The sequence below is a fragment of the Phalacrocorax carbo genome, chromosome 3 (genome assembly GCF_963921805.1).
Source record: "Phalacrocorax carbo chromosome 3, bPhaCar2.1, whole genome shotgun sequence".
Taxonomy (NCBI): domain Eukaryota; kingdom Metazoa; phylum Chordata; class Aves; order Suliformes; family Phalacrocoracidae; genus Phalacrocorax; species Phalacrocorax carbo.
The window spans coordinates 65,420,246-65,435,388 of record NC_087515.1 but is presented as its reverse complement, the minus strand read 5'-3'; the positions used below and the strand labels follow the sequence as shown (position 1 = coordinate 65,435,388).

At 39.8% G+C, this 15,143-nt stretch overlaps 1 protein-coding gene across 6 annotated transcripts in view; it reads right to left on the bottom strand.

The window, feature by feature from the left end:
• Nucleotides 1-15,143, bottom strand: part of MAP7 (microtubule associated protein 7) — a 122,042-nt gene that overhangs the window by 84,235 nt on the left and 22,664 nt on the right. The window lies entirely within an intron of this gene.

Genomic DNA, 15,143 nt, shown 5'->3' with positions numbered 1-15,143 from the left:
TTTACCATTTCTTGGACATCAGGTAATTCTTGAAAGGTTTCTATTGGCTTGATAACAAATGAGCCATTTCAACAAGCACAGTACAGTCATTAATGTCAGCGCTTTGCCCAATATTATGGCAAATCAGTTACTAGCAGCTTAACAACAACACTATATTACTTCCCCCATCCTCCATTAAAAAAAAAAAGCTAATAGAACATTCAATCCAGACTTCAAGAAATACCTGTGCTAGTGTCACATTTTCTATGTCATGTTTTACTTTGCACTGTAAGATATAAAATACATCTATGTAATATGACCAAACATAATTCTCCTCTGAAATTCCCTTGTTATAAATTGTTACAAGATAATTAAAGTCAGATTTGTCACACCAACAAGATCACACTACTGTTAGACCTCCCATTTCAACACCAACAACTTATAAACACTCTGGTTCTACAATAATCATTTGTTAAGCCATAACAACTGTTCTACTCGTGTGGCACAAGGGCAGCTCCCACCCACTCCACATGACCTTAAAAAGACCCACAGAAGTCAAAGCTCTATCCTGTCACCACTGTCAAACCTGGGCTGCAACATGAAAAGCAGTCTTGTGATACAGCCAGGGAGCCTGGGAGAGAGGGACTGAGCATCTGGTCCTGCCAGAGCCTTCCCATATAACCATAGCAATGATAACCCCAGAGGCACTAACCCCACTTAGCCTCTCACAACTTAGATCTATACCTTTAGATGAACACATTTCTATTCTCAGCTCTGTTTAGCATCTCCTTTATTCAGATTATTGATTCTGATGCAAACATTCTCCTCCAGCCCCACAACTGGTACAACTGGGCCCAAATTTTTGGTGGGGGACTTGTCTAGCCTATAGCAGAAACAGTAACTAAGGCTCTAGAGCTCTTCCTGTGAAACTATGAGCCTGAAGCAACTAGATTTTATAGAATATCAGGGAGGTAGACTGCTAAACATTGTGTAGTTCTAGTTGCAAACTCAAAACAGAGTGTAAGCATTAATTATCTTTGATTATGAATACCAGAGATTAATTATCGTTAATTCAATCATCCTCATTCAGATGATGAGCAGGTAACTTGCTCTGCAAGAGGTCCCCTGGAGGTACAGCACAAAGAATGGAAAACATACAAACAGAAACAAACGCAAGCTCATTCAGAACACATCCAAAACCACTCCATTAATACTGACTGTAAACCAGAATTAATAACCTAAGGAGACAAGAGGTTAAACTAACCCTCCCCCCACAACTGTTCTAAAAATAAAAAGCAGCATTTGTGCATCCTGATACATTCACATCACAGTTCAGATCACACAGCCTGAGGAGGTAAAAGCTATTCTGACATGCAGGGTAAATTAACTTGTAATTCACTTTCTAATGCACAGTCCACTAAGCATACAATTACATAAAAAAAGAAAAATGAAAACCCATGCAGTCAAGCATATTAAATTTGTATGGGTTATAACATTATACAGAGCTTTTAATACTGATAAATACATATACTTTTTTTTAAATCAAATCACATCACTCTCCCTTAAATTGGTCACATGCACAGCATGTATACACTGAGCATATGCCATCCTTCTCTAGCACTGCCAGACAAAAGCTACATCACCAAAAATAGCCACACAGTGTGCTAGAGCTGCTGCAGAATGCCCTAGATACATTTAGGCCATGAAGATTGAGCAACCCTGCTGGAAGGAAGGGTTAGGCACTAACCTTCACAACAGGCCAGGGCAGAAAAGAGGGGGTAAGATTAATTTCCATCCTTGAAGTTAATTTTTAATAAACACGATTTAGCTGAGTTTAAACGGTAGAGTCACCTGAAAGCTATTTCCATACAGAGCTGGAATACATGTGTAATAGGCAAAACATAACAGGAAAAGGGTGTATTAAAATACTTGGTACAGACTTTCTATGAAAAGGCCAGGTAAGGAAAAAAGGTGTGGTTTTTTTTTCTCTAAACCATGAAATATTTTACAGAGTTCACTTTACAAGAGTACGGTCCCAAACTTTGCCAGATGTTTTCCCTATTCAGTTTCTCGATTTTTTAAATGTGATTTCTTCCTATACTTCTCCTTCTGCAGAGATTAGGAAAAGCTAACAGCTGACATTTTGTCTAGATCATGTAAAATACTATAAGCTGAAAGAGCTAAACAAGTAAAGATCACTGTGCTAAATGTTCAGAAGGATCAAAGATTGATCACAGCTCAGCACAACAGACAGGCCCCCTCAAATCCATTGTCAAATTGCAGGCTAATTCACAATTTATCTTTCTCCACCATCCTAACACTCCATTCAGCATGTTAGAAGGCAGCATCTTGAACCAAATGGGAAGAATGTTACAGCACTGCAATAACAAACAAAACACACTTGTCCATGATAAAGTAGGTAGAAGTAGGTAATGTAAGGTGTTAAATGAACTAACATGCTAGTGACATCCAAGAGTCATCTTCCTAAACTTTGGCCCTTTCCTTGCAACAGATTTTTGATGTACTGGAACAATGACAAGTGTATGTTACTCAGTAAAATACTGAGCGCACCAGAGCTAAGGCATTTTTATCTCTGCAGTTGTTAGGACAGTGGTCTGTCTTTCTAATGCTATCCTCTAAGTAACCTCTGAAGAAGAAAGCCCAGTCTGAGCAAAGACATCATTGCCTATATCAACTGACTGAGACAAAATGGATTTCCCCAGATTAGCAGAGGATTGCCCTACGCTGGCAGGCAAGGCTCCACCTTTAGCCAGATGAGCAGTAGGAAAACAAAAGCAATCTCCACCCACACCCTGCACCCCTAACTAGCTTGATTCTGCAGGTGGACCTTGTTACATGGCCTATGGACCACCCAGCATTTAAAAACAAAAGCACACTTACTATCAGCTTGTTCTTATCAATCAAGCATACACCCTTCTTCCCTCCCTGAGATCAATGTGATGGGGATTAGAAGGGATGGAGACTTCTCTTTAGCCCTCTAAGACAGTCTTGGAGTCCTACATGTTAAACTTCAGTCATCAGCCTTTAAAGTGTGAACATTACCCTACATCATCACAGTCCTTATAAAATGAGTAACATGATAGCAGTACAGTATTTAGTGGTGAGCAAACTACTGTTACAGCTTGATGCTTGACTTTCTAGACCTATTTTGATGAAGGTTCAGCACAGAAAGCATTGAACAGAACAGAAAAGAAAGGGAAATCATTCAAGTGGCAGGCAAGACTTGTGCTCCTGTCATTCTGCATTTCTGACAAGGCTCTTGTATGTGTAGGGGATCACATATATAAATGCAGCAAGCTGTTTCTGCTCTAACCTGTCTTCACAAGAGGGAGAGGGCTTGGGGAAAAATGCAAGTGCCAGAAGACCAAAGAACCCCTGAAAAATTCAAGGATATACTCTTCTGTCTATCCTTAGGAGGAAAGCTTAAGCAGGGTGGCACTTAATACTAAAATTTCCTGAAGAAAGTATAATTCAGTCAGTATCATTGAACAGCAGTAAAAACACAGTTTTGCAGGAGATTTCATCATCATTTATATTCCCTGGACTACATCTGCTTCACTGGGGCTTTCATTACATTGACCACTGTCAGGGAATATGACCCTAAATTTAAATATTAAAAGAGAAATACACTGCTACAACAGTTTTTCCAAGTCTTAAAGACTTTCATTCCATCTCCTTTTAAAGGAGTATAAAAAGGATCTACAAACAATATCTTAAAAACACTGTAAATGTAGGAAACTGCTTGTCCATGTTAAGTTTTCATCATTCTCCTGTCTTTAGTACTAAATCAGAAGACACTGACATGTACATATATATAGCTACTATATATAGCTGAGTATTTAGGAACTTGGTCCCCCAGCCTCTGAGTCTATAATGCTCACATTTGTGAGAACTGTATAATCCCACGGACTCAACTGCAAAAGTGTCCCTCTTTTTTCTGTGCTATAAATGTCTCCATAATTAGTCCATCAGTTCTTTATCATACTTGTACAGAGTTATTAAATTTCTTTCCCATTCTTTGCACATCAAAACAAACATATTTTTCATTTGTTTTTTTGTAACCAGGAGGCAATTACATTTATGGGACTGAACACTCTCCTGACAAGGCACATGCTTCCAACTGTAGAGTCAGCGTCCTCATGAAACTCTTTCAGTACATTAAGAGAAAATGCTTTTGAAAATCTGAACAAGTAGTTGTGTCCTTCACCCCTCGCCCCCTCCCCCCAGCAGAAATAACACAACCTACATTTTTTTTCTCTAGAAGTCAATATTCACTGTGGCATAAGAATAAATGGAAGTCAGGGATCCTTGACTGTACTGTTGGTTTTGCTCCTGGCTCACTGTGTGAGCTCTCTACTTCCTTTATCCTATTCCCTAAAAAAGCTTATTTTCTGTTTCTTTAATTAAAAAAAAAAAAGAAAAGAGGCTTTATGAATCTTAATTTTTTTTTTAATGCTTTGGTAAAAGTCTCCTTTCCCTGTATCATGTAGGCCTGCAACTGCATGCACAGGGCAATGCCCTCACACTCAAGAGCAAGCTAGTATATAAACACCAAAGAGAACAATTAACTAACAGCATTGGTACTCCGAGATCTCTCATGTTGAAAACACTCCCCAAACTCCAAAGAGTATTTGCTGACAACAGCTAAGTGTGATGGCTTAACAATGTAAAGATCCCTCCTGCTCTCTTTGAAAGTTAAATAGCTTCCATAGCTGTCCTGGAACAACCTGTGTAAGGCAAAATATAGCCAGAAGAGAGGAACAGCAGGGTAATTGTCTGGCAGCTGACACATACCAGAAGTGCTCTGCAGTTCCCATTCCAGGAAGAGGAACACCACATCTTTCTTCGAGTCCTCATGAGCTATTTGCCAGGAACAAGGCCTGTACATGATCCAGGTAGTCCAAGAAGTTTCATTAGATGCTGAAGAAAGCCCTCTGGGCCCAATAACATGATTCAAATGTGCAAAATAATCTTTTTTTAACCCATGATTACACATTTGATTACACAGTTTTAAGCAAAGAAACTTGCTTCAACTATGCTCTTATGAGCCTTAGGATGTTAGTCTGGTTTCAAGCATTTCTACATTAAAGTGTTATATAATTGTACACATTTGGATTCCAGTTAGGCCTCATTTGGGTTTCAGTTAGGCCTATATCCACAGAATCCAGATTTTTTTAAAAAAAGAAAAAAACGAATTTGATTAATAATATGGTTATGAGGGAATACACTTGAGTGAAATTTGCTTCCCTCCTACTCAGTGTGCTAGAGGAAGAGAGAACTTAAGAATTATTCCACATATTTACGTACCTAAGCAATGATGCCTGATACAGTCCTCAGTAGGAGGCTGTCAGGAGAGCCACTGCTTCCAATGTTTAGCAAAAATTTGAGTTACAAGAAGTTAGAATTAAGCAGCAGCGTATGTAGGCTTCATTAATAAGAATGAATACAGGGATAGAAGCTTAAAGTGCCATAATTTGCAGTTGTGTTAAAATATTTGTATTTATTACCATCAATTTGAAGTTCCTACAAATGCAGGCTGCATTACAGCTGGTTTCACTAAGATGTTATTACTGGAAAGACACAGGAACTTCAGCTAACAGTTCAAGGGGTAGGCCGTTTTCCTGAGGAAATGCACACATTTTCAAAAAAAGTGCTTTAGTGTCGCATCACAAAACATTGTACGTGTAACTACTGTACAGCATCCATGGTGTACATGTGCCCTTCTGAAACACTATCCACCTGCTTTTGTTATAAGCACACCTGTACCTAGATGAGACTACACACCACCTACACATCTTTTCTGTGAGAACTGTCAGGAACAGCACCTTGCGTGCTGGTGCACCTTTCCCCTAAGCTATTCCCCTTTCTCCTAAGGAAACAAAATACTGTAGAAAGAATAGCCCCTTCTGCATTTAGCTAAGCTGTATGTTTGGCAGCTCTTTGAGGAAAGAGCTCTGAACTGAGAATCTGATGAAGATTTAGAAAACAGAGCCACACTATCAAACACAGCAATTAATGGAACAGTGAATAGAGCCTGAACAACCATGCAGCAGTTCAGTATTTCATTCAACAGTGAGAGTAGGTAGCCTCATTACAGCCCAAAGTGTTATTTCAGGCAGTAAGCTGCAGCCAAAGCCTAGTCTTAAAGCAGCAGCCTCATTTGCACAAGTTAAAGTACTTGCCACAAAAAAGATGACAAACACAATCCCAAAAAAAGCCTCCTGAGCCTCCAGAGCTAACCAATAACTTTTGGGACCAGTTCACTATTAAATATTCAGACTTCAGAGACTACACATGAAAGAACTGAGCGTACTAAACTTTTTTTGATACTATCTAAGGCACAGGCTAACTGCATCAGTACAGTCACTTCTAGCTTTTAGGTTTTAAAGTGCTGACTTTATACATACTGGATGGCATTCACAGTCCATCATTTTAACACCTCTGTCTCAGCAACTCATGATGCATTGTTTCCAATAAAATAAATGCAGTAGAGTCAAATCCAGTGCAAGGTCCCTGCAGCTTAGGCAGTGCATCAATTTTATAGCATAGCTGCAAAACAATCTAGATGTTTACTGCCAATAGCATAAAAACAAACCCAAGGAATTTGGTCCTAGCCCAGCATGGTGTCCCTCCAGTTCTTGTAAATGCATCTTTGATCTTTGGGAAACTCTGAAGCACAAGGAAAGCCAGAAGAGCAGGATGGCACACAAATAGACACTACTCCAAGTAAACCTACAGTGCAATCTTCTGGGAAGCCCAGGTAAGTAACCATTTCAAGAAATGAACATGAAGTATGAAAAAGCAAGATTTCAGGAATTAAAAAAATACAGTTAAAGTAGAAATAATTTCTTCATAATGCCTTTCTTTCCTTTGCCAGACACTCTTAACCTATCTTCACTTTAAATCCTATGGAGCCTTGTTCTCTGATGAGTAGCAGGCTGAGTGCTTCAGGACTGAAGCCCTTTGTTTTTCCATACAAGTGATGCCAGGCTGTGCAGGAGCAGCACCGCCTGCAGTCCTGCCAGCATGCCTCAGCCCGGACTGAGGGGAAGGATGATTCAGACCAATTTACAAGTGCCCTGCTCCAAACTGCCTTCGTGCAAGTTGGAAAATTGGGAATTAGTATTATGCAAGAAAGGCTTTTTTAAAAGTAGTTACTCCAGTGCAAAATTATAGAACTTTTTATAGTTCTTCTATTTTGAGATACAACTGAATGTGACAGCAGAACGTACAGACCCATCATTAATTCAGATGATCAACAGATCTGGGATTCAAAGGCTGATAAGAAACTTGCACCAATTTCAAAGCAGCTTCAGCTACTACAGCTATACCTGTCCTTGGAAGCTGTCTCATTCTTTGAGATGGATACTGTATGGTTATAGCAAGAAACAGACCACTAATTGTTTACTTGCAAAATGCTGTTCAGTTCAGTAAAGCCAGAGGTATCTGTAACAGAGCAATAATTGCTTTCAGTCCATTACCAGGAGAAAAAGATAAGTGCTCTAAGCCTGGAAACAGGAGGTCAAATTCACTACTTTTTCAATTCACTTCAGAAGAATTACAACATGGACAAAGTTGGCGTAACATTTTCAATGGTTTTGTACAAGTCTTACTGTGAATCTTCTTGCCAAACAGACTTAACATTCCCTACACATAGCACCTCTTCTTATATTACTTAGGTCTACACTACCCATGAGTTACAACGATGTAGGACAGGATTAAAGTTGTGCAAAACATCTGCAGCTCTGAAAAGAACATACCATTCAGTTACAACTATCCCATACACTATTCTAAATACTTCAAGGTCAGTAAGCCTTGTTATTTCCTCATACACTTTTTAAATTCTCAGTTTGAGTCCTGTTCAGAGAGGGCTTCATTAAAAGACCTTTGGAAGAAGTTTTAAAGACTATGGGAAAGCAGCACATGCAAAGTGTAGCTTTTCAGTGCTGATAAACTGAGGCACCCAAGTCCTTTATTAGGTGGGCTCCTACTGTTACAATGGGACAGCTTTCCATTTATGACAGCAGACCACAAAATTCAGTGTTCATCTATTTGTAGAGTTAACTACTGCAGGCAAGAGTCTAGCAGGGTTTTTCCTACTCTCTTGGAAGGAAAGTACTTGACTTAGAGCAAGAGCAGGATCTAGAGTCACTGTCTGCAAGCTTTGTGTTTCACTCTGCCAAAGCCTGTGATGCAATCTATAACGTAACCTCCTCCCGCACTCCAGCTGGCATTAGTAATCTGCATACATCTGTATTTGTTTAGAGGTAACGGCCCTGAAACAAAAAGATAAGACAACCCCCATTTCCCCCATAGATAAAGTGTTCCTACTTTGTTTACTTGGCAGTGGGGGAATACCTTAGCAATACTTACTTATTTTTGATCTCAAATAATCAGATTTCAAGCACTGCAATATTTGTCAATGATGCCTTGCAATGCACCTCTATTATTGCATGGGGGTGAAGGGTAGTACTCTACTTGCATAAGGACAGATGCAGGGAGACAGGCTTCTCTTCATATCAAAAAAGTCAACTTCCACCCTAAGCACTTCACTACAGCACTGCTTTCTACTTTGCCACAGAGGCTGGGATTAGAAACACTGGTGCAGTAGTAAACCTTGCTTGTAGAAAGCTTTGGGAATCAGCTTACATTAAGATGTCTCCCAAGAGGTACCCACAGACAGTGGGAACACTTAAACATTGCTGATGAAAACAGTTTAGCCCCTATACCTCACCAAAATTGCAAACCACACTATAATGTTATAATACCTTACACCTTACCTGGGTGAGACAGGGAATGGAAATACTTTAAAATTTGTAATCTGTTATTTGTGATGTCCTAGGCTGACTGGGCAGCACTGTATCTACAACACTTACCAAAAGAAATTCAAACTGTTTCATAGAGTGAAGAGTGTAACAACTGATGTACTTGCATCTCATCAAGTCCATGAATAGGCAATGCAACACATTGGCAGCAGACCTGCTCAGCAAATCATCCTGGCAAGCAATCTCCATTGCCATCTGCTTGGCCAGCGGCACCTCACTACACACAGCTTTTGGTTCTACTGGCGCATGAAAGGCAGAGCTCAGTGGACCACAACCAACATACTATGTAAATGGCCCATTAAAACAGCCTTACTCTGCAAACATCAATGCCTGAGCAGCTCTGACCAGCTAGAACCCATGCTAGCCCTTCCCAATCAGGTCACACAGTACAGCACGGGGGAAACTGCAGAAAAAGTCCCAGTGTCAATTAACATAAGTCTCAATGTTCCACTTACTCAGCAGTGAGTTGTGTCCAACACAAATGAACTTCTCTTTCAGCAGAAAGTCACAGTTAATCTTGAAAGCATGCAGGACACCAACATACCCCTTCTTATTTTCCTCATTTTATTTTTCCCCCTTTAAAAAGTAAAGTATAAAACATAATCCAGCACTGCACTACTTTACAGCAGCACAAAGGTATTTGGAAGGTGGCTTCAGCATTTAGAATTGCACAGCAGTGTGTTATACAACAGGAAAGCCAGATCTCATTGGATTTTCTCATTTAAAGATCCAAGAATGCAACAGGAAGTTAAAGTTTAAGCATCTGCAGACAGTGATTTCACAACATCTTTTAATACTTGCAAGTAGCAAAGTCTTCTCAAAAGGTTTACATGCAAAGTAATTTATTTTCATTTTGTAAAAATTCATTGACATATATGTCAAACATATATATGTTATACTACATATGAAACTCTTGGAGTGTATAACTGATGCTGTTTAAATTTAAAGAATATCCAAGCAAGAGATCAATCAAATAAGTCAGGACAAGAGAAACAGGAGAAAACACTGTTCAGAGAACAGGAAGTAGGTGTACTGTTGCTCAGTCACGAGTAATTAGAGCCTCACTGGCTGGCTGTTTTTCCAGAGTAATATTCAGTAATCCCTACACAGCCTGAAATATTTGAGTCAGATGGGAAAGCTCTCATTACAATCACTATTGTCAGGATGTCCTACAAAAAAACAAGTTTCTCCTCCCAGGAGAGGGAAACAGAGATTGTTCCTGTAAAGGTTATTAGACATGGTACTTATCACCAGTTATTCTCTTAAGTCATAACAATTTTCATGTGGAAAGGCAGTTTTTGCAACACAGGTCTCAGAAAGACTGTTAATCAATAACTGGTTTTCCAATAACCAGTCTCAGAAGACACTTGCCTTAAAACTAAAAACAAGCCTTCCTCAAGTAAAGAACATGCCTCCGTATTTATGCCTCCTCTTGACTTCTCTCTCACTCGCGCCCAGCCTCCTGTCTCTGTGTAATTCCACACTACTTCAGTCCACCAAAGTGAGCAGGTCAGGTTGGATATGTTGTGGCAGAGAACTGGTTGAGAATGGGAAAGGGCAAAGGCTTTCAAAAATAAGTAAATGGACCACCACAAAGACAGGCATTACAAAAGGCGTTGTAACCAAGGAGAAATTTTCAAAATCTAACTTTGAATTACACCCATTGGATCCTGCTTAGTCCACAGAACATCCTATTTATTAGTATGCAGTAATTCTACCAACCCACTTCAACTATTCCACAGCATCATTATAGGAAATATCTTGGCTCTTTTTAAGGGCTGATAAATCAGATGTTACCAACATCACAAATACAAAAGTAAACCATCTTATCAGGTCACTCCCTAGCCTGTTTGGTTTTAACACTATGTTTGCTTACATGGTTTTAAGTGCAGGTGTCTGCCTGTGTGACTCACTGGCTGCAACATGCCAGACCATACTCCTAAGACACAACAATGGCAAGCAAGAGTGAAGGGTAACAAACAAATGAGGGTAACCTCTCCAACAGACACTCTTAAAACTTTTGGTAACTTACCAGGTCAAGTTTACAAGGCCATACTGTTGTTTCCCATACTTAAAAAAAACCCCATACACAAACAAAAGACGTCAAAGACATCTTAAAGTACCTCTGTCTCAGAACTCCACTAAAAACTGGCCTGCAGACTTCCACATTTCATCAGCAGAACCTTCTTGCCTTCATTTATGCAAAAAGCTACAGCCTCACCATCTGGGACTATATGAGCGATAAGACTTGCTGCTGGCAATTATCTAGATATTTTTGAAAAGAAATCCAAAGAGAAGTTTAAGAAAGTTCCACAATCAAAGCCTGGAATATGAAGAAAAAGACCAAAGAACAGCACTTTCTCAATATTTAAGCTAAATCTTCACTGAGTATTAAAGGGAACTGCAGGTAGCAGCAAGACACACTGAACCCTCTTTACAGTCAAGCAACAGCAGGGCCTGTTTGCAGAGCTAAGATGAGCATAAATTGCCTCCAAAAACCTTGGGGTCAGGAGCTTGACCCCAGAACTCCAACACATTGTAATAATGGAGATGCTGTCTTCATTCCTCAGGAGAGGAATATCAAATCATCATACTGTCACCTTAAATATTTCAGCTTTGGAATGTTGCTCATCACACAGCTGCCACAAACAAGTGAAATCTCTAAGGATGGTGATTACACAAAAGTCTAGCCGAAAAAGGAGGCATCAGGAGGCATCCATAAGCATCACGGTCTTCACTATACTGCTTTCCTATGCTCTGCATCAGTTATTGATTAGAAAGGTTTACCTTAAACATATTGCAATAAAAAGCCAAGCTACTCTGCATAGAGTCTTCAGTGACACTGAGCTTCTAAGACATCCTTTACAGCAGCAATCCAGGTAATTCACAGGAACAGTGAGGCTCACAAAAACTCCCTGAACACAGACTAGTTGACAGTTGTGTTTCTTAAACTTGAGAATAATCTGGTAAATAAAAATCCTGCGACAAAATAAATACATTACGGAATATTTCATAAAAGACAGATGGGAAGTGTAAGACCATACCAAGACCCCAATAACTCAGACACAACGACAAGCACAAGCTGCTTGGTCTGCAGCCTGATTTTACTGCTGATACCCTCACTCAGCAGCTGGTTGTTGCTGTCCTTTTCTGGTTTACAGATGGCGACTGCCATCTGCTTTTTCTTTACCCCTTTACCCTCTTATTTTGCAGTTCAGACTGCAACTAAACACAGCAGTTTAACATAGCTAGATGGCTGGAGAAGGTTTTTTGGTTTGTTTGTTTTTGAGAAACAAACTCTTTTTCTTCCTTTGCTGCAGGGGAGAAAGAGTGAGGTAAACATGCTTTGGTTTTTCCAGTGAAAGGGAATGCACACAAAATGTGAAAGTAGCATTGTCTAGAGCATGTGAGGATGCATGTTCCAGATGGGATGCACATTCCTCAAGGAAATAGCTGTTACAATTGAGAAGAAATGAGATTCAAGAAGGTTCAGCAGTTTGTTTTCCACCATACTGCCACTGCTACACTCAGAAGTATAAACAAGTGCTAACTCCACTGACATCACACCTGTCTTCAAAAACAGTTCAGACACATTTGATGTCATTCATAGTGTCTTAGCATACAAGCCAAAATCTAGTGTTGTAATTTTCATCAGTGCATTAGTCAGTACACAGGTGATGAGGAAACCGAAAAAGGAAAAAAAAAACAAAGCTAGAATTGGCTGCATAAAAGGATGATTTCTCATGTCAAGGGCGGGTAACTGGATAAACCTGCATTTCCAAAACAGCTTTCTGAAAAGCTCTCTGAAGCAGAATTGAGAAACAAGATAGCTTTTTACTATGATAGAACAGTATAATTCAAGTTCTGTCAGCGCTTCTACAATGAACCTTGCCTGTACGGAAGTTTAAAATAAAGCTGAAGAAGATCTGGAATTTAAGAACGGAAAATGTGAGTCTCTTCAGCATACTTAACAGTATGTTTTAGGATGTTGTGAGATTTTAGGTCCAAAATCTTCCACTGGATTTTCAACTGGTCACATTGTCTCTGCCCAGAACATCACCACTACAATCATATTCCCATTAACTCACTTACAATTCAGACATCCTGCAGAAATATTATTTTTGAAAGGATGTTAATTCCTCACTCCTTTTCCTCAGTGCCTCCCAGCACAAACAGACAAAATTATTCTTAATGTTTTCTTTGTCATCCATTATCCTCAGATCCTTCAGGAGGCATCCCAGATCTTGATAAGGAAAGAGGGCACATTTCTAGCATGACGTACCATGCAACAGGAGGTGGCTACGGCACTAGGCTGTGACAAGGCTCTTCTGAAGACAGAACTCCACCAGCCAGATTTTTTCCTGGCTGCAGAAGCGGACAGTAGCACCAGCCTTGCTTTACAACCCTCCCATGCTAAAGAAAAAACCCAAAACCAACAACAAAAACAACCAACACCCCTCCTCCCCAGAAAACAAAACACAAAAAAACCACACCCAAAAAACCCAAAACCCACAACCAAAACCCCAAACCCAGCAGCAGATCACAGAAGAGATCTGTGAGCAGTTGTACTTGGCATGCCAGATTGAGGAAAAACACCATTGTGGGCAGTTGGCGCTATGTCTGCTTCAGATGTGAGAGGAAGACCCAGAAGAAAGTTGACTCAAAAAAGAAAAAAAAAAAAAAAAATCAACCTCCATGCAAAGCACTAGGCCAATCAATAGGCATGACTGGAGGTTCAGACTGTAGCAGTATTAAATGAGAGAAGGCTGGAGAGCAGGTGGCCAGCAACAATCAAACTACAAATTCAGTGTGTAAGTACATTAAGTCCTTCTGCAACTTCCAGTACCTTGAGTATCTTCTCCTGGGTTGTTGAGGTTTTTTGATAACTCTCAACTCCTAAGCAAAAGTGACTGTCTGCTTTCTTTTCCAAGGTGACTGTAAATCTGGCCTCCAACATGCACTACTGAAAACCACTTACTAAGATGAAGGACCAGTTGTAAATCCACAACTATGACTTCTACCAGGAAACTCCTGGTTCCCCTGAAGCCAGCTGTACAGATGCTAGTACCAGAAAAGGAAGAATGCTTCAGCTAACCAAATTGTTATTCCTAAGTAAAGGACATCAACTGGAAGATGTCTATGATTTGGAATCTGTTACTTCCCACATTTTGCTTCCCACCAGTCTCAGCAGATGCCTGTGTGTGATTTGCTCAAACTATTGATTCCAAACCCAGTTTCCTCTTGTTGACCTCTGCACAGATAAACTCTATAAATTAGATGAACTCAAATCTACAGAAGCATCACTAATCCCTGAGAAAAACTGTGTTGCCTCTACAGAGCTAAAAAGCAAAACTAGGCTTCAACAGAAACTAGAAGATAATCAATTGCCCAGGAGAAAAAAAAGCTTCCATGGATTTTTAATCTAACAAACAGTAGACAGAGGAAATCTTGTACCATCATCCCATTGAAGCTACAGAAGGTGTTATTCTAGTTCAAAATAACTCGACAGTTCCCCAGCACAAACACGCACACAGAGCAGCTGAAGATCTGTGTCAGTACTGACACAGCAGTTCAGCTTTCCACCAGCACAGCCTGCCCCAAACACCTTACCTCTCCCTCTAGTACAGGGACACAAATTTTACTTTCTGGAGAAACCTGCATCCAGGTTAAGCTGCAGTTATCTGCCTACTAGAACGTTGTTTATTCTAGCTATTATCAGCAAGTCAATCATTTAAAGGAGAGAGTGAAGCTAACATTCAAGTGCTTCTCCTCTAAAGCTGCCAGTATAGGAAGAAAATTTAAACAATCTGCTTGCTATCCCTAGTAGTTCCTTCCTTGAAAATGACTAAGCAGTTATGCTACATCTATACCAAACAGAACACTAAAATGGGGTTTGGGACAATTTGGATATTCAATGGCTGCCATACTCAAACCTATAAATGAGATGGGAGTTTTGTGTAGAATTTGGTAAATGTGATTCCACTCCTCTTAAAGAGGAAAATACTTTGCCTCAAGCAACAGGATGTGAAAGCCCAAGTTTTAGAGTACTTCCTAATTTCATTTCTGTTGTTTCATCTGCATTTTTATTTGATTATTGAACACTGCCCATAGCCTCCCTCACCTTCATTATAGAGATCTGACCCACAGACATCAGCACCTAACTCGTATCATGCTTCAACTCAGTGCAGGTGAAACTCATAGGTATGAGCTCCAATCAGTGCTTGGCTGCAAAAACAGTACACTAAGATGCACCTTCAGTGAGCAAAGGTAGTTCATTAAAATAGAGCAAATTCCATCAATCATTATGGCATTTGTTCT